Below are 21,106 nucleotides of genomic sequence, written 5' to 3'. Positions count from 1 at the left end.
CTGAGACCCCTGAACCAGTACATTCTTTCGGAGCACTTTCACATGCTCACTCTACAGCAAGTCCTTCCGCTTCTCCAGCAGGGAGACTTCCTAGCATCACTGGACCTCAAGGATGCGTATTTTCACATACCCATCCACCCCTCACACAAAAAATACCTCAGGTTCACTGTTCAGGGGCAGCACTATCAGTTCAAAGTCCTTCCCTTCGGCGTGACAACAGCGCCCAGGGTTTTCACAAAGTGCCTAGCTACGGTGGCGGCACATTTACGGAGACAGCACATACACGTCTACCCCTACCTAGACGACTGGCTCGTTCAAGCGAGATCAGCCCAGCAATGTGCAAGCCACGTGTCCCGTACCATTCACCTTCTTCACAGTCTGGGATTCTCACTAAATTACCCAAAGTCTCATCTCCAGCCCGCACACGTACAACAGTACCTAGGTGCGACTATAGACACTCTGGCGGCCACAGCTCAGCCGAATTTACTGAGGATCACCGGCATACAAGCGCTGATCTCCAAGTTCAGACCCAACCACTCGCTTCCAGCGCGAGTGTTTATGCAGTTGATAGGCATGATGGCCTCCTGCATCTTCATAGTCCCGCACGCGAGATTACATATGCGCCCACTTCAGGAGTGCCTAGCACGTCAGTGGAATCAGGCTCAAGGACAGTTGAAAGACCTAGTGTTGGTGAGCGGTCGGGCATACAACTCTCTGCATTGGTGGAATCCACAAAACCTTTGCAAGGGCCGACCGTTCCAAGAGCCTGTTCCACAAATAGTACTGACAGCGGACGCGTCTCTCCAGGGATGGGGAGCTCATGTACTCCACTACACAGTGCAGGGACTATGGACGACACAACAGAAGAAGATGCACATCAACCTTCTGGAACTGATGGCAATCTTCCTGGCCATGAAGGCTTTCAAAGTGCATCTGTGCAACAAGGTCGTGTTGATCCGGACGGACAACATGACCGCAATGTACTACATACAGAAGCAGGGAGGGACACACTCTCCACAGTTGTCTCATCTGGCTCAGAGCATGTGGAAGTGGGCCATTCAGAGGAACATGTTCCTCATGGCGGAACACCTCCCCGGCAAGGACAACCAGATGGCGGATCTGCTCAGCAGACACAGCCACCAGATGCACGAGTGGGAGTTACACCCATCGGTACTCCAACCGTACTTCCAGCAGTGGGGTCACCCAGAAATAGACCTATTCGCGACAAGCGAAAACGCAAAATGCCAAAGCTTCGCCGCCAGATTCCCACACCCGCAGTCGCAGGGCAATGCGATATGGATGAACTGGTCCGGCAGATTTGCGTACGCTTTTCCCCCAGCACCGTTGATACCGCTGGTGGCTCGCAAACTCCGACAACACTCCCTGACACTCGTCCTAGTTGCTCCCACGTGGGCACGCCAGCCGTGGTACACCACCTTCCTCGAACTTTCCGTGGTACCGCATCAAAGGCTGCGGATCAAACCCGCGCATTTGACGCAGAACCATGGAGAGGTTCAGCACCCAGATCCGCAACAGCTGAACCTGGCGATCTGGCTCCTGAAGTCCTAGAGTTTGGCTATCTCAATCTGCCACCTGACTGTATGGACATCATCAAGGAGGCCAGGAGACCCACTACAAGAGCTTGCTATGCAGCCAAATGGAAACGGTTCGTCATTTATTGCGGTAATAATGACATTAACCCGCTGGACGCATCCATCCACAACATCATATGTTACCTCTTACACCTATACCGATGCAATCTGGCGTACACCTCTATACGTGTCCATTTGACCGCAATATCAGCCTATCTGCAAACCAGGCAGCACCTCTCTCTCTTCAGAGTGCCTGCCATCAAAGCATTCTTGGGAGGACTCAAACGAGTCATTCCACCTAGTCACCCACCGGCTCCAATGTGGAACCTCAACTTGGTCCTCACACGCCTGATGGGTCCACCCTTTGAACCTCTACACTCATGCGAGATTCAATTCCTTACCTGGAAAGTAGCCTTCCTGGTAGCGATCACTTCCCTAAGAAGAGTTAGTGAACTCCAGGCACTAACCGTTCAAGAGCCATTTATTCAGGTTCACGCCAACAGGGTCGTACTACGTACCAACCCCAAATTCATGCCCAAGGTAATATCGCAGTTCCACATGAACCAGACTATTGAACTGCCCGTTTTCTTCCAAAACCCACAAACTGTTGCAGAGAGGGCATTACATACACTAGATGTACGGAGGGCCCTCATGTACTACATCGACAGGACTAAACCCTTCAGGAAGACAAAACAACTGTTCGTTGCCTTTGCCCCACACCACAAAGGTAACGCCATCTCCAAAGCAGGGATAGCCAGATGGATAGTTAAGTGTATTCAAATCTGTTATCAAAAGGCAAAACGCACATTAACTATTCCACCACGAGCCCACTCAACACGCAAGTTGGGGGCTTCCATGGCCTTCCTAGGAAATATTCCCCTGCATGATATATGCAGAGCAGCCACATGGTCCACTACACACACATTTACAAAACACTATTGCGTAGATGTGCAGTCAAAACAGCAGGCAGCTGTAGGACAGGCTGTTCTCAAAACACTTTTTCGGACCGCTGCAGCTGGCACGGGTAGCCGCCGCCAATAGAGGGCACTGCTATGTATTCTATGCACAGATATGAATTCAGCAGCCCACATGCCTCGAACTGAATATGCTACTTACCAGTATGCATCTGTTCTTGGCATGTAGGGCTGCTGACATTCATATCGCCCTCCCTCCTCCCCGGCGCCTGTCGCAGCTGCAGCTCTCAGAATTATTGCAAGCATGGTCATCACTTTCTGTATCTACTCCATCACTGCCACAATGGCGAAAAACAATCTGAGGATGGAGAGGATGCCCATGCGCACTGTAGTCCAGGGGAGGAGTCACCTATCCAAGGATACTTCGAAGACTCTTCCAGGACAACAACGTGCAAACATCCGGACCCAACACTAGGCGGCGATCTATGCACAGATATGAATGTCAGCAGCCCTACATGCCAAGAACAGATGCATACTGGTAAGTAGCATATTCATTATTTAGGATGGTGTGAGGACCTCGGCATCAGAGTATCAAAGATTCAGGACAGGTTTAGGACCGGGAAGGTGACCTCTTCTAGTGCAACACCAGCGTTACACTCCTCTCTGGTGCTACTCTCTCCGGCTTGGGCTCGTCCGGACCCCTTCCTAGATGTACCTCCTCGGTTGTTCCCCAGATCTTCCCTAGTGTTAGATTCTTCAATCAGTTTGCAGCAATTTGGGCAGCATCTCAGCATAGCATCCGCATGTGCAGCATCAAGTGTGTCTAACTAAACTTACCTCTGTTATATCAATTCGGGTGTATGATCCACCCCCAAATGTTTCAATTCTATGTACACCCCACAATTTGATAGGGCCAGGCAGTGGGGTGATGACATCACACCATACTAAGTGCAACAACTTTCTTTAGTTCTATTGTCTAATACCCCGCCCCTTAAACTTAATATCCACAAGGTTTATTCCCACAAGCATTTCATATGTGGATCGATAAATTTGAAGTACAATGTTTCGGCTTCTTCCTTTTGCAAGTTCAAGAGTTTAGTTTCCCATGTCCTTGCTGGGCACATGTTCTCATTACTACGTAGATGCAGTTGACGCATGCGAGTTCCCGCGTTTTCGGCGGCCATTTTAAGGACACTCTGGTTACTGGTTACTAAAGCACATAGAAAAGCTTCCCCTAGATACAGTATCTAAAATGTGGTGCAACGTTAGTACCCAAAAACATGTTGGTTACATTATTACATGTTATTCAAGAGGATTGCATACGAGTAAGTCTCTTTTATACGAAACCTTGCTCCATCACATCTAGCACCTGCCTGACCAATCATAGCACGATTTTTCAACTTTACGGACAAATACACAGCTCTGCCTCTGGGCAGAGAACACCAAGACATTACACATGACCGGAGCAAATTGTCAACCCAGCCGGATTTCACCCTTCTGGTACAAACTGCCAGAGGGTGTTTATCTCCATCACCTACAGAAAGCAGCTATACTTTGTCCTTTGTTGTAGCCGGCCAAGCTCCACGTCATACTTGAATGTAAATCTCAAATGTTTAGCGACCAAACGAAAATGTCAAATTCAGTTGCAAAATTAAAAAAACTCCTTTGGGGCACTGCAATCTGGATGGGGATGGTTCCCCATACAACATCAGTGATGTGAAATGACCTATGGAACCCTCAACTGATTTGCTGTGATTGTGTACCACATGGCATCCTACATCGACAACACAGCACTGTTGAGATGCTACTCGGCCAGCTTCAGAACTTACATAAACCTGGGACATCTGTCCTGCTGAAAAAACTTGGCTAGGCAGCATGAAGCGGTCTCTAGAACCCTCTGTTAACCTGCATTGGCAGAATAGAAACTCAGAAAAGCATTTCCCTTCTATTAGATCCATGGTGCATAACTTGACCCCTTTGGCCACCCTCTTGGAACTAGAGGGGATACCTGGCTCTGCGCTCTTACCATTGAAGGCAAATCCCCCTGTTCGGTCCTGTTTATTACTGTTACTGTTCATTATGTCAAGAGTAATTCTAGATCCACTGGATTGGGAGACATTGAACCTGGTGGTTTCTCTGGCTGTCTTTGACAGCTATGGCTATGGCTTATTGTGCTGTTTTTGTTAAACTGTTGCTGCAAGGTTATTGGTGGTTGGTTGTTGGATCTCTAGTTTTTCTGGTTATTTGGAGATGCCAGAGTGAGCGGGGGTGGTACGCACACTATAGTGGACACACACACAATGGTTTAAAAGTGTTGCACATGCTAACCTTGCACTTTGGGCACACGCTGTATGGCACAATATGCTCATGTGCAGTGGCTGGGAGCCCCTGACATGCATCTTCACGCATGAATATCACAGGTGTCCGTTATGAGAGAAATTAAGGCACTGACCTGGAACACGCACTGTTTTAATAATCCGAAGAAGCCCCGAATGTTTCAGACTTATAGCAATAGACACAACATTGATGTTTCACTACACTTCACCTCAGACCAAAAGATACACACACACTTAATACAAGATGGCCTGACTCTGCTTGCATGGCATCATACTCCACCTATGCCATAGGAGTAGCCATCAGCATCCTTAATACACTCCCCTTTCGACCTTGCAGTGTGCAGTAGACCAAATAGGCTGCTACATCATACACAGCACAGAAATAACCTTTTATGCATCTCTGACTCCAACAGACTTTTCTTCTTCCTTCTTCCTGGAAGTGTGGGCCAGAGTTACCAATCTTAATCCCTAGTCGGTACTCTAGGTAGGCAATTTTAACATCATCTCAGACTCTGACTTGGATAGATCCAGCACTACTCACAGAACTTACCCATTGACTGCGACACAACTGTGTTCTATAATTGAGGACAGCAATCTGATAGATATGACTTCAGATGGATACTTCACTGCATATTCTTCCCCATTAGAATATCCCCAGGCACTAGATTGGATCTGGAAGATTTTTCAGCTTCGACCATGCGCACCGATGGGTTGCATTGTATGACTCCATAGTGACCTTGCTCCACCATGGAAGTAACAACTGGAGCTGCTGTTAGTTCCTTTCTTTCCACACCTTTGTACATGGATCCAGAGTAAGTTCCTAGCTTTTTCACCTCATTAGACAAACTTTCTCTCAAAATTCTTCTCCAGTCTGCAAAAGAACATGTCCTTTCCTAAAACTATACGGTTTAAACCTTGTAGGGACTGTCACAAGCAGATGTCTGGGACAGATCCCCATGAGATATGTCTATGATGTCTGTCTTTGGGCCATGAGTCCAAGTAGTGTGATGGGTGTGCCCTGATGCCCCCAAAAGCAGTCCAATATCACTAAGCCATGTTTTACATCGCCAGCAAGTTTCATAAATCCCATTCGAAGCCGAGAACACTGTCCCATTCCTGCTCTCTGGGCCATTCCTGCAATAGGTCGTCATCTTAGTCCATGTTTTTGAGTAAGTTAAAATGTAAAAAAAAAACACCAGAAGTCCAAGGGGGCCTCGTCCCAGCATCGCCACTCTTCTGAGTTATTGTGATGACGCCAAGGTGCTTCTCTGTCTTACTCCTGGTCATCCACTGGGGAACTCTGAACCGATTCTTCCTCAGCTGAAGTCAAGCTCTGGAACAGTTTTGACGCACCTGGCCCCTTCTCATTCTGATTCTGATAAAACTGTACCTTTGCTTATGAGACGGCCTGAAGCAATCAGTCTGACTTGAGTCTGCCATTATGTGACAATGATAATGATAAGGATGAATTCCCCCCACAGTATAAAGGAGACAGTTTTTATTTGGAGCTATAAAAGGCCAATATTTTGACACTTACCATGACACAGAGTTGGTTTCCCCCTCTGGCCCTCCTGTGGAAGCGACAGCCTCCTCTGCTGTAGTCCTACGACGTGCGCCTGGAGTCCTGAACATACAATTTGCATCTGTTGAGGTAAAAAACAACGTTCTGACTGAAGGCTTGCAACGTGGGCAGATCACGTCCCAGTCGTTGCTGCCATTCAGCAAAACCCTAACTGACACCTTCATGGTGATCAGCAAAACCCTAACTGACCCCTTCATGGTGATTTGGGCTAATCCCAGTCGGATGTACAATTGTGAATGTTTATTCCTGCCTTATGTATAAGGATTTTGTCTCTTCCTGTTGAATTCAGAATAAACAGATAAAAAGAAAAAATCCTGTTCATGGCTATCTGTGAACAGAAAAGTAGTGCAATGCCATTGAACTGCCCCAGGTGACCCTGCTTTCCTTACAAAGCATCCTACCGCTGAGAGGCTGGTAGTTTAGGCATCATGTAGCAAGATTAATCTCATTGCTTTCCCATGGTCCTACCAGACAGAGTCGAAAAGAATTGAGGCATTCGGAAAGAGAATGTTGTCATCAGCTAGGCTTGCCCTTCATTTATGGGACATGGCTGCAGAAATCTTGCCAGCAATCACAGAAGAATTCTGTGCTAATTTGTCCCAAACCATGTAAAATGACCAGGATATGGCAAATGTGTGATATAATCAGACCTCAGCATTGTTTATGATTTAATAAGTGGTACAAAAGGGGGTGGTGATGGACGGAGCATCAGAACCAATCAAACACTCACACCCAGTCAACATATCTGGGTTTGATCCATCACCGTTCTTTAGCCCACTCTGCCACCCCAGTTCAGACATGGCCATATGCAAATCAGTCTGACCCTGTGCCTCATGGGAACAGTCCAGCCCGAACTGCCAAGCTATGCCTTCCCTGGACCAGAAACAAGCTTCCTAGGACCGGTTTCTGGCATTTCAGCCGTCTTCAGCCAGGCTTGCTTGAATCCAGTGGCAAAGTGAGCAAGGGACTCACGTCTGAGCATACCCTGCCAACTTATGGCGATCAAAGCGGTACAAAAGGGGGTGGTGATGGACGGAGCATCAGAACCAATCAAACACTCACACCCATGTCTGAACTGGGGAGGCAGAGTGGGCTAAAGTACGGTGATGGATCAAACCCAGATCTGTTGACTGGGTGTGAGTGTTTGATTGGTTCTGATGCTCCGTCCATCACCACCCCCTTTTGTACCGCTTTGTTCGCCATAAGTTGGCAGGGTATGCTCAGACGTGAGTCCCTTGCTCACTTTGCCACTGGATTCAAGCAAGCCTGGCTGAAGACGGCTGAAATGCCAGAAACCGGTCCTAGGAAGCTTGTTTCCGGTCCAGGGAAGGCATGGCTTGGCAGTTCGGGCTGGACTGTTCCAATGAGGCACAGGGTCAGACTGATTTGCATATGGCCATGTCTGAACTGGGGTGGCAGAGTGGGCTAAAGAACGGTGATGGATTAAACCCAGATCTGTTGACTGGGTGTGAGTGTTTGATTGGTTCTGATGCTCCGTCCATCACCACCCCCTTTTGTACTGCTATGATTTAATAAGGGCAGTGGGGACTAGTGTGGTGCTCCGGCACCATACATGGAAGCCCCTCGGGTGATGTCCATGCATCTCTCATGGATGTACGCTTTGATGTGTGTCGCCTGTTTAGTGATAAGGCCTACTCTGCCCTACCGTGCTTTAAAGACAGCAGAACCACAGCGCAGTCTCTCGGTCTTTCCACACTTGCAAGGCAGAATCCCGAACAGTTCAACGCCTTTTGATGCATTGCCAGGGATTTCGCCTATCAGCAAAGCAAAGCCCACCATCCCAACAACAGACAAGACCAGTTCTTTCAGGGTCAGGGCAGGGAATCCAGCAAACTGTGTTCAGGCAGGCAGGGACAGCAAACAGACTAGTCCTCTCCCCCTGAGGCAGCAGTCTCTAAGCTGCTTTAGTTTGCCCTTAGTGGCACACAACCACACAGTGGAAGGCAGAATCAACCATTTGCTCCGCAAGTGGCAGACCAGAACATCCGACACATGGGTCCTGTAGATAGTTCATCAGGGTCCTGCCATTTCTTTCCGACTCACCTCCTCTTCCAACTACATCAGAGTAGCTTTCAGAGGACCATCTGTCCATTTTACTGCTGAAAGTTTAGGCTCTTTTAGTGAAAGGAGCCATAGAGTAGATCGCCATTATTCAGTACAAGGAAATAATTGGATGAGGCCTTCATCCTATTTTAGATCTTCTACCTTTTAATTTCTTTATGCTGAAGGACAAATTCCGAATGCTCAAGCTGGCCTAGGTTCTGTGCGCTTGGGATCCAGGAGACTGGATGGTAGGGCTGAACCTGCAGGATGTCTATTTCCATGTTCCTGTCTTGCAGGCCCATAGGCATTACTTGTGGTTCAGGATGAGCCACGAGCATTTTCAACTTGCTGTGTCCCATTCAGTCTCACCAGTGCTACTTTGGTGTTCACAAATGTGATGGCAGTGGTTGCAGCATACCTTCTGAGGTCAGGTGTACCAGCATTCATCTACCTCGATGACTGGCTACTGAAGGCGGGCTCACCACTGTCGATTGTGGACCACCTCCATACAACAGCAAACCTCCCGACATTGTTTGGATTCACTATCAACATGCTGAAATGACACGTCTCCTTTACAGAGCCTCCCTTTCATCACAACTGTCCAGTATATGGTGTGTTACCAGACATTCTTCTGGATTAAAGAGTCTAGAGCATGCGGGCTATAATCATGATGTTTCAGCCTTGGTTATGGGTCTCAATGAGGGTGGTGCGGAGGCTTCTAGGACTCTTGGCTTCCTGTTCCTCAACCATGCCATGTGGCATATAAGGTCTATGTAGTGGGATCTGAAGTCTCAGTGGGCACACCACAAACAGAACACAGCAAGAACTGGCAGTGGGCACAGTTATTGGTTATCTCTATGCCCTTTCGGACTTTTTTGTGTTTACCAGACCAACCGTCCTTATTTCAATCACTTTTTGTGATTTGATTTCTCAAAGGTTTCCTCAACACATTTCCTCCTAAACCCATTGTGATGCCACAATGGGACCTTAATTTGGTTCTTAATTTTCTCATATGCACCCCTTTTGAGCCGCTGCACAGCTGCGCCTCCTGACCTTGAAAACAGTCTCTCTTATCTCAGTAGCTTCAGTCCATCATGTGAGTGATCTTCAAGTTCAGTCAGTCCAGCTGCCCTACACAACTTTCTTTCAGACAAACTGGTGCTGAGGACTAGAGCAAACTTACTACCAAAGGTGCCTTTCATGTCTGACAGTCCATCTCACTTCTGACATTCTTTGCTCCACCTCACCCTTCCAAAGAAGAGAGGAGTGACTACATCATTTGGACGCCAGAAGACTGCTAAGCTTTTACATCAATCGTACCAAAGAACTTTGGGTGGAAGATCAATTCTTTGTAGGGTTTTCAAGGGCAAAGAAGGGCAAGGCAGTGCAGAAGAGGATTTTATTCAGGCAAATAGTCCTCTGCGTTAAGATCTGCTATGAGCTGGTCACGAATCAGCCTCCAGAAGGATTGAGGGCCATTCCACTAGGCCAAGTCTCCTACCACTGCACTGGTACATGGAGTGCCTGTCCTGTGTATTTGACCGGCTGCACCAAAGGTATCACATGTTAACAAAGCATTATTAACTTAACAGCTAGGTTTGAGGGAAGGGCATTTTGGCCAATTGGCACTGCAGGATTTTTTTGTTTGAATGACTTCACAGACCCACCAAAGGGGGAGGTACTGCTTTGGTATTCATTCTGTAGCGATCACCCATAACACAAGGCTTCGTTACACACCCATGCCAGGTTTTCGCCACTTTCATAGTTTGTGCCCCAAAGACTACGATTCCCAGCAGGCCATGGGGCGCATCTCCACGCCTGCAATACATAAGCTCCGCCGCCAGGAGGGTAAGGTGCTTGACAACAAGAAGCATATCAGGATTGTAATGGCGGATGGTGCTCCCCGTCGGAATTCAGCTAGAAGCATTGCCGCATATAGTCCAGTGTCGGGCCGTGTCCCGTCTCCTTAGAGAACCTCGAGGAAGAAGTATCCGAGTCCCATCTCCTCACAGGAAGCGTGAGCGAACCTTCGAAAACCGGAGTCAGGTACCGCGGAGAATTGCTCCGTAACATTTTCCCCTGCTTCTCCGAGTTCCTTCCCCGTGTTTGCAGCGTTCTGTGGCTTTACGTGCCTTCCGTGTACAAACATTGAGTGCAGGAGGAACGAGAAGTCCCGTTTGTATTTCCCCGTGTGCGCTGGGATAGAGTGCATATTTCGAGACTGTTATTTTATTTCCTAGAGTTAGAAAGGGCCAGATAGAATCATTTAGTATTCACGCGCATACTAGCAGCAAGACTTTGGACCGAAGTTTGTTTTATGAGGAGTTTGGCATGAAGTGGTTTCTATCCGGCTGCCATTGTACTCCGTTCTAAATACCCTTGTGTTGGTTCTTTATCTCCGCGATTTCATTTGTTCTGTTTTCCCTTCCTGTGCAGTTTGTCTTGACCCGGGACTGAGTGAGACGACATCACTGTCCCCGCTCGACGAACAAAGGCTATTTCAGGAATCCTTGCGGTGTCAAGGACCGTCGCCATTTCGGCTCAGCCAGAAACAAGCATAGGATTGCACCCCTTCCTTAAGTTTCCCCTTCCCTGCATCCCCCAGATAGCGTCTCTCGCAGGAGGGTTTTCTATTCCTCTGTTGGGGGCGCTGTTCAAGGGAGTCAGGGAACAATTCATCGTCCCTGCTGGAGCCCTGGAAATAAGGTTAGTGGCGTTATCTGTAATACCGTGTGCTGCTGACAACCTGACAATCCTGACAGTTTGTCAAGCCCACGAAAAGACGCACAGCCCGGACGATGGATACCAATACGGTATTGGCTTCCTTGTTGGAGAGTCTGACGGCTCTGCAGCAGGAGGTGCAAACCTCCAGAGTAGAGGTACAGACCTCCAGAGCAGAGAATTACGATTTGCATAAAGAAGTAAGCTCGTTAAGAAGGGAAGTAGCGGGTATTTCACGTAGAGGCCCGGGGGAGGGTTCATACATCCGACCCGCTACTCTGCCCCCTCCTGTATCGTCTATACACACTCCCAACCCTGGCAGTTCAGGAGTGGGGTTTTTTACCCCAAATCTGCATCCACCCTCCACGTCGGATACGGTGCCTACAGTACATATAGTGCAAAACACTAGTATCCCCTTGGCACCCCCAGAAAGGTTTTATGGGGATCCGAAGAAGTTCGACACCTTCTTGAATCAATGTCGACTTCATTTCCTCTGTAAACCCGCCGTGTTCCAGGACGAGGAATCGAAGACGGCCTTTATGATGTCGTATATGGGCGGAAACGCCGCCAGTTGGACTATTCCTCATATGGAAAGAAACGATCCGATCCTCCATGACTTCCAAGGCTTTTGCCAAGAATTAAGGAAACTGTTTGATCGGAAGAATCATATGATGACCTTGGACCGCGAACTACTCACCTTACGGCAAGGATCTCAAGATCTCCTCTCCTACATCACATCATTTAATCGATTGGTGGTCGAAACGGAATGGCCCCCGGAGAAAAGAATCACTCTGTTTTACCAGGGGTTGAGAGGGGAACTGAAGGACGTCCTCGCTCAGGTAGTCCAACTGCCTCCAACCTGCGAAGAGCTCATCGACCTGACAGTGCAGTTAGATCATCGCTTGCTGGAACGCAAAGGGGACAAGACTAAGAGTGAAACAAGAGCACCTTATCTACGTTCGAGAGCAGTTCTGGACGACCAGTCCAAAGCCCTGGAGGGACCCGAGCCAATGCAGTTGGGAGGAATTCGAGGCCCTCTATCCCAGGAAGAGAGAGACAAACGGAGGAGATTAAAACTATGCCTCTATTGCGGTAAAGGGGGCCACTTCATAAGGGAATGCCGAGCCCGAACCACAGGAGACAGCAGAAACACTAGTCCGCGAGGGCTATCTGCTCCCCGACGAGAAGAGCCGACGGAAAACTGAGGAGCCCAAGTCAGGATGAGGTCTCTGGCTTGAGCAGGTCACCTAACATGATCTCGTCGGTGTTAGCTAACACACAACAATCCGCCGTGGCACACCTCCATATAGCCGTGGCTTTATGGATTTCCGCCTCAGACAAAGTTCAAGTGGACGCTTTGCTGGACTCAGGAGCCACAGGTAATTACATCGACCAGGAATACGCACTCAGAATGGGAATCCCATGTGTAAAGAAGGACTTCCCAGAACTGGTGAAATCTGTGGACGGAACGCCGCTTTCTTCAGGTATGGTACGATTCCGTACCCCGATCCTTCGCATGGCCATAGGTGCGGACCACTATGAAGACATCCACTTTGATTTGATAGACGCACCTCAGTTCGGGTTGATTTTAGGAATGCCTTGGCTGACCTTGCATGATCCTGTAATCAGTTGGACCGCTCGAACGATCGCCATGTCATCAATGTACTGCCAAGAAAATTGCAAACCAGTTGACGTTTGTCCTACAGACTACGAGAGTACACCAGCGACATACCTTGCCACCGCCTGCACTCCAGAGAAATACTGTTCTACGATTCTCCCAGACGAGTATCGGGTGTACCATACTCTGTTCAACAAACAACAAGCAACACGGTTGCCACCCCATCGACCCTATGATTGTCGTATCGATCTGATACCAGGAGCGGCCATTCTTTGCAGCCGAGTGTACGCTTTAACGGAACCCGAAACACAGTATTTGAAGACCTATCTGGACGATAATCTGGCCTCTGGGTTCATCAGTCATTCCTCGTCTCCCGCATCCTCTCCACTTTTTTTTATACCGAAGAAGGATTGCGAGGAGTTGCGAACGTGCATTGACTACCGTGCACTCAACAGGGTGACTATTAAGAATCGCTACCCCCTGCCCTTAATCCCGGTGCTTCTGGATCAATTAAAGGGGGCACGATATTTCACGAAGCTCGACCTCAGAGGAGCCTATCACCTCGTGAGGGTTCAGAAGGGGGATGAGTGGAAGACGGCCTTCAGAACCAAGTTTGGGCTCTATGAGTATCAGGTGATGCCCTTTGGGCTCTGCAACGCCCCCGCGGCTTTTCAGTTTTTTATGGACGAGGTGTTGCGAGGGTATTTAGACACGTTTTGCGTTGTCTACATCGATGACATTTTAATCTACTCCTCTACCCTCACGGAACACATCACTCAAGTGAAAAAGGTGTTGGTGAGACTTCAGCAGCATTCATTGTATGCCAAACTGGAGAAATGTCTCTTTCACGTTACGGAAGTGGCATTTTTAGGTTATATCATCTCCCCTCAGGGGTTTCGCATGGATCCAAGAAAGGTGGAAGCGATCACCCAATGGCAAACCCCTCAGAACGTAAAAGCAGTGCAGAGTTTTCTCGGTTTCGCCAATTTCTATCGGCGATTCATAAAGGATTACTCTGCAGTGATTCAACCCATCTCCAGCCTACTAAGAAAGAAGGTTCCGTTTGTTTGGGGGAAAGAGGCAGCACACTCATTTCAAATACTGAAGAGCAAATTCACGCAGGCCCCCGTCTTGCGCCATCCGGATCCACAACTTCCTTTTATTCTGGAAACAGACGCGTCCCAATATGCCTTAGGAGGTGTACTCTCCCAGCGACACCCCGAAAGCGGCCAACTTCACCCAGTGGCATTCTACTCCAAAAAACTCTCTCCCAGTGAGATCAATTACACCATCTCCGACAAAGAACTGCTAGCGATCAAAAGAGCATGTGAAGAATGGAGACATTATCTACTGGGTGCCCTTCACACCATTGAGATTTACACTGATCACAGGAATTTATTGTTTTTAAAAACGGCAAAGGCCTTGACCCCTCGTCAACTGAGGTGGACCCTGTTCTTTTCGGACTATGATTTTGTGATCAAATACCGACCGGGACCTCAGAACGGGAAGGCGGATGCGCTCTCCCGTATCGGGGAATCAGAAGACACAATGGCTCACGACCCGATGCTACAACCGCTCATACTCACCGAAGTCGAAAATCCTCAACGATCCCTGGCACTGCTAACTTCCCCGGATTTCCTTGAGGACGTGAAAATCTCCTTGACGGATGTAGACCTCCCTGCTTGGATCCAGGAGGAACCGGAACACAGATCGGAAAGGGATGAATTGGTCTATCACTACCATGCTTTATACATCCCTCACAAGACACAACAACGTCAAGTATTGGAATGGGCGCATGATTCAGTACTGGGAGGGCATCAAGGGATCTACAAAACCATTGCCTGTGTGGAACGCTCCTTTTGGTGGAAGGGGTTACGCCAGGATGTCAAAGACTATGTCAAGAATTGTGTGGTGTGTGTACAGGGAAAAGCTACCCACAACAAACCAACGGGATTACTCCGTCCCTTGTTGATTCCCCCGTCTCCCTGGCACACCCTCTCCATGGACTTCATTGTTGAAATGCCCCCCAGTGAAGGGAAAACAGTAATCCTGGTGGTAGTCGATCATCTTACCAAGATGGGTCATTTCATCGCCCTCAAGGGGTTACCCACGTCATCTGAACTGGCTTTGATATTTCTCCAACAGGTGGTCAGAGCACACGGACTTCCAAATGTGCTTATAACTGATAGGGGAACACAGTTTACCTCTCGCTTTTGGAAATCCCTCTGCAAGATATTGAATATGGAAGCACGACTGTCCTCTAGTTACCATCCCCAAACTGATGGCAAAACAGAACGCCTAAACCAGACATTAGAGCAATATCTCCGCTGTTTTACCATGCAAAACACCTTACATTGGCCCACATTGTTATGGTTGGCAGAGTTCGCCTACAATAACGCAACACATTCCACATTGGGTTGTTCTCCTTTTTTTTGTGTTTATGGTCATCACCCCAATATGCTCCCTTTTGAATGGCCAGCTCAGTCCCCGGTACCCAGCATACACGAACACCATGCACATCTCCGAGCGATCTTGATAGAAGCCAAACAGAACCTAGCCAGTGCTCAGGAGGCCCAAAAAACCCAAGCCGATAAGAAAAGGTCCAAGGAACCCGAGTACCAAGTGGGGGACAAGGTTTGGCTTTCAACAAAGAACTTACACTTAAGGGGTATAAATAAACTCAAACCCAAATACATAGGGCCGTATGGTATTGAGGAATGTATCAACCCTGTAGCCATGCGATTGTCTCTACCTCACTCATGGAAAATCCATCCGGTTTTCCATGTGTCCCTTCTTCAACCCTGCTTACCCGGTATGAGCTTACCCCGGAAGCCAGTACCCGTCGATATCGATGGGCAGGAGGAATACGAGGTAGAGGAGGTCCTAGATTCCCGTTTGGTACGCGGGCGAATACACTACCTGGTGGACTGGAAAGGCTATGGGGTGGAGGATAGGACTTGGGAACCGGAAGACAATTTGCATTGCCCCGAATTGCTTAAGCGCTTTCATGAGGCTTATCCGGGCAAAGCGGGCCGACCGCCGAGTCGTCGGTCCTTGAGAAGGGGTACTGTAGCGATCACCCATAACACAAGGCTTCGTTACACACCCATGCCAGGTTTTCGCCACTTTCATAGTTTGTGCCCCAAAGACTACGATTCCCAGCAGGCCATGGGGCGCATCTCCACGCCTGCAATACATAAGCTCCGCCGCCAGGAGGGTAAGGTGCTTGACAACAAGAAGCATATCAGGATTGTAATGGCGGATGGTGCTCCCCGTCGGAATTCAGCTAGAAGCATTGCCGCATATAGTCCAGTGTCGGGCCGTGTCCCGTCTCCTTAGAGAACCTCGAGGAAGAAGTATCCGAGTCCCATCTCCTCACAGGAAGCGTGAGCGAACCTTCGAAAACCGGAGTCAGGTACCGCGGAGAATTGCTCCGTAACATTTTCCCCTGCTTCTCCGAGTTCCTTCCCCGTGTTTGCAGCGTTCTGTGGCTTTACGTGCCTTCCGTGTACAAACATTGAGTGCAGGAGGAACGAGAAGTCCCGTTCGTATTTCCCCGTGTGCGCTGGGATAGAGTGCATATTTCGAGACTGTTATTTTATTTCCTAGAGTTAGAAAGGGCCAGATAGAATCATTTAGTATTCACGCGCATACTAGCAGCAAGACTTTGGACCGAAGTTTGTTTTATGAGGAGTTTGGCATGAAGTGGTTTCTATCCGGCTGCCATTGTACTCCGTTCTAAATACCCTTGTGTTGGTTCTTTATCTCCGCGATTTCATTTGTTCTGTTTTCCCTTCCTGTGCAGTTTGTCTTGACCCGGGACTGAGTGAGACGACATCACTGTCCCCGCTCGACGAACAAAGGCTATTTCAGGAATCCTTGCGGTGTCAAGGACCGTCGCCATTTCGGCTCAGCCAGAAACAAGCATAGGATTGCACCCCTTCCTTAAGTTTCCCCTTCCCTGCATCCCCCAGATAGCGTCTCTCGCAGGAGGGTTTTCTATTCCTCTGTTGGGGGCGCTGTTCAAGGGAGTCAGGGAACAATTCATCGTCCCTGCTGGAGCCCTGGAAATAAGGTTAGTGGCGTTATCTGTAATACCGTGTGCTGCTGACAACCTGACAATCCTGACACATTCTAAAGGTCAGGAATCTGCAATTAGAATTATCCAACAGAAGAAAAATTTACTTAATTTCGGTAATGCTGTGTTCAATGGCATGTGTGGCTGTAGATGCACATATTCTACATACTCCTGCCATCTAGTGTTGGGTCCAGAGTTGTGCAAGTTGTTTTTCTTCGAAGAAGTCTTTCAAGTCATGAGATCGTGTGACACCTCCTTTCTGTGACACTGCGCATGGGCATCGACTCCTTTGTTAGATTCTTTTCTCTCTGCCATAGGGTTCGGACATTTGAGCCTTTGCTCCGTTTGTGGATTCTGTTCGGTAAGACTCTTTGGTTCTTTTTACTGTCTTTGAAGGTATTGTTACGATCGCGCTTTCTACCTCTGTGCTGCTATCGAATTTCGGCAGTTCGGGCTTCGACCGACTGCTGTTTGGGGTGCCGCATTCTCTGGCCTACTCTCGCGTGCATTCAGTTCCATCGAGGATGCCTTTCTGATGGAATGCACAGCCTTCAGATTTTGCCCACGTTGCCACGCGAAGTATCCGCACACCGACCAACACCTCACATGCAACTTGCGTCTTTTGCTGGACCATTGTCAGACCGACAGACGCATGTAAGTCTTTCAGTCTAAGGAAACCCTTCAGGATCAAAGAGCGCTTCAGTTGGAAATGTCTCGCAGAAGTGAAGAAGACACCGACAACATTTTCAGCGAGGAACATGCCCAGAAGGAGCCAGCTTCGGAAGATGAACAAGGCGCCTTCTTCCCTGATAAAAGCTCTGGCTCGTATGTCAAAATAGATATGATGATGCATAGCCTTCCATCTGGTCAGTGTGTGAGTATTATTGCCCCTGACCTGGCTCCAACACCCAATCACACCTCAAAACATCCTCACAAAGAGGTTGCCAGATCATCACTGCCTTCGGGCCATAGTCTGATGCAAAAGACTGTTTTGATCGCCCCAACACCAAAAACTGATACCAAGGTCAAACCTTTGGCGTCGACCTCTTCGAACTGAGACCTACTTTCAGGATCGAGCCGGCAACCAACCACATCTAACTCTGACCAAAAAACACTCTGATCCAAAAATTACAGAAACGAAAGCCTCTAAATCTTCATCGGCTTACATGTCTCTGGTCTAACCAATTCTTGAGAAAATGGACATTTGACAATGGAAAATTCAGATCCACCACCAAAGAGGGAGCTGTGCTTCCAAGAAGCACTAGACAGCCCTATTCCCTCAAAAGAGGAACATGAAGGACAAAGCCACCAGTCCTACACATCAGTCTCCTCCTCCACCAACACCACCATCTCCACCCCCTCCTCCACCACCTCATACATCTTCAGCACATGACCCACTTGATGCCACACCTCCGTGGTCAGCAGGTACAGATGATGAAGGGTTACAAGGGGCATTAGGGCATTCTGACCGATGGGATGCATATGATTCTGATCCTCTTACCCCAATGACCCAGATCTATACCCTGCTCGTCCCTCCCCTCCAGAAGACGCCACTATTTTCCAACATGTCTTTGTTAGGGCACCTTCTTTCCATAATGTTGAGCTTCACAAAGATTCCCTGGAACAGGATTTTTTGTTTGACACCCTATCTTCCACTCATAGAGACACACAGTATTTACACTTGCTTACTGGCATGATGAGGCATGCATATGACATTTTTAAAGAGCCAGCCTTTGCCTGAGTTATCACCCCACAGGTGGACAAAAAATATAAGGCAGCTCCCTCCGACCCCCTTTTTATCAGGGGTCAAGTCCCACCTGTCTCCAAAGTATCCACAACAGCTCTTAAAAGAGCTAATAGCCAGGCTACTAGAGACACTCCACCATCTTTCTTGTGCTAAAAGTTTTCCTTCCTCATCTATCTCACAAGGTTGTCCTAGTCTGGACGGACAATATGACAGCCATATATTATTTACAAAAACGGGGTGGGGGGAGACACTATCCTCTCAACTATCACAGCTGTCTCAGACCATATGGAACTGGGCTCTTCACCACCACATTCATCTCTTGGCAAATCATTTGCCAGCAGTAGACAACGATTTTGCAGACCTCCTCAGCCGGATGCAGCAACAGACCCACAAGTGGGAACTCCAGCTACAAGTGTTCCTTCCTTACATTAAAAAGTGAGGTTTAACTCAAATAGACCTTTTTCGCCACAGCCGAAAACACAAAATTCCCAAACTTCACCTTCCGGTATCCACGCCTACTATCCAAGGGCAACACGCTATAGATGAGTTGGTCAGGAATATTTGCCTAAGCTTTTCTACCTCTCCCTCTCATTCCATTTCTGGTTTGGATACTCAGGCAAACATCTGTCACCATGATCCTAGTAGCTCCCACTTGGCAGTAGCGGCCTGTGGAGGGAGTTCCGTGAGGCAGGGTGGGTGATAGTAAACACCGAAATATGGATGGACGGATGTAAGTAAACAATTAAATTTAAAAAACGAATTTCGTTGCGCGTGCTGCATCACAAAATGCAATGCAGCGCAAGCAATGAAATTTGTTTTATTTAATTGTTTACTTACCTCCGTTCATCCATTTTCCGGTGTTTACTACCCCACATCCTGTCTCACTACCCCACGGAACTCCCTCCACAGGCTGCTACTACCACTTGGGCGCGTCAGCCCTGCTTCACAACACTATTAGATCTTTCAGTGGTTCCTCACGAAAGCTCCCCAACAGGCCGAGAATGACCTTCTCACTCAGAATCAAGGACAAATGCGACATCCAGACCCCAAAGCTCTCAATATAGCAATTTGGCTCCAGAGGTCATAGAGTTAGGTTATCTTAATTTACCTGAAGGACGTATGAACATTCTTAAACAAACACGCTAACCCACAACTAATGCAATAACATGCTCTAGTTGTGGGTTAGCGTGTTTGTGGAAATGTTTTGTTTATTACTGTAACCTAAATAAATTGATTCAGTGAAAGCCACAGTGTAAGACATTATCTGCTACCTACTTCATTTGCAAAAGGATTATTTAACTTACACTTCCATTAGGTTACACCTTGCCGCAATGGCTGCCTGTCCCCAAAACAGACAGCATCTGTCACTGTTCAAAATCCCAGTCATTATGGCTTTTATGAAAAGTCTGAAAATAGTAATTCCTCCTCGGGTTCCTTCAGCACACTCTTGGAACATTAACATTGTTCCAACCAAACTCGTGGGTCTCCACTTTGATAGACAGTCCTGGCGCAAATGCTGAGACCACCTTACAGTAAAAATTATATCACCGAATTACACTCCGCAACCGGCGCCACTCTCACTTCCACGGTGGCTATCTGGGACGAGTTCTTAGATTATTATACTACACTTTACACATCTAGAGCAGACCCCGACGGTACGGCCCAGACTGCATACCTAGACGAAATCGCATTGGTGTTCTTGGAGAAATATATGCTAGACTTCATGGCAAAACCAATCTCCGTTGCCGATGTTATACTAGCCATAGACACCCTGCAGGGATCTACTGCCCCGGGATTAGATGGTTTTACCGGTGACTTCTATAAAGTGTTCAAGGACATTTTGGCCCCCCAGTTAATTGAGGTGTATGCGGAGGCATTGGAAAAGCCAAGTCTCCCCACCCACAACGCGTGAAGCTGTGATTATCCTTCTTCCGAAGCCAGGCAAAGATCACAAACAATGCGGTTCTTACCGGCCGCTGTCCATATTGAACTTGGACTACTAAATTTTGGCGAAAGTACTCGCCAACAAGCTTTCACAGCTGATGGAGTATATCATTTCCCCAATGCAGTCTAGCTTTGTCCCCAAACACTCCACATCCTTGAACCTCCGAACACTGTTCATCGTGCTGCACAGAATACAACCTGAGATTCTGGCGGAAGCGGTGTTACTTGACGCTGAGAAAGCGTTTGACTCTTTGGAGTGGCCATTCCTAGTGGAAGTGGTGCAGCGCATGGGTCTACCTTATGGCTTTATCGCAATCATTTTCTTACTATACAGTGGCCCCTCGGCTCAACTCCGCTTGAATGGTACTCTGTCCAAGTCATTTTGTTTACACCGCGGGACTAGACAGGGATGGCCCCTGTCCCCCCTATTGTTCATTCTAGCAATGGACCCACTTTATCAGGCATTTCCAAGTGCGCAATCTGCATAGAGGGCTACAATTCATAACGGGC

The 21,106-nt window shown here is 48.2% G+C and overlaps 1 protein-coding gene across 11 annotated transcripts in view; it reads left to right on the top strand.

The window, feature by feature from the left end:
- Window positions 1–21,106, top strand: part of KYAT3 (kynurenine aminotransferase 3) — a 492,939-nt gene that overhangs the window by 435,781 nt on the left and 36,052 nt on the right. The gene's annotated exons all lie outside the window — the stretch shown is intronic.

This window comes from Triturus cristatus, chromosome 4_2, assembly GCF_964204655.1.
Source record: "Triturus cristatus chromosome 4_2, aTriCri1.1, whole genome shotgun sequence".
NCBI lineage: Eukaryota > Metazoa > Chordata > Amphibia > Caudata > Salamandridae > Triturus > Triturus cristatus.
Note: the sequence above shows the minus strand (reverse complement) of the source record. Positions and strands in the feature narration are given on the sequence as shown.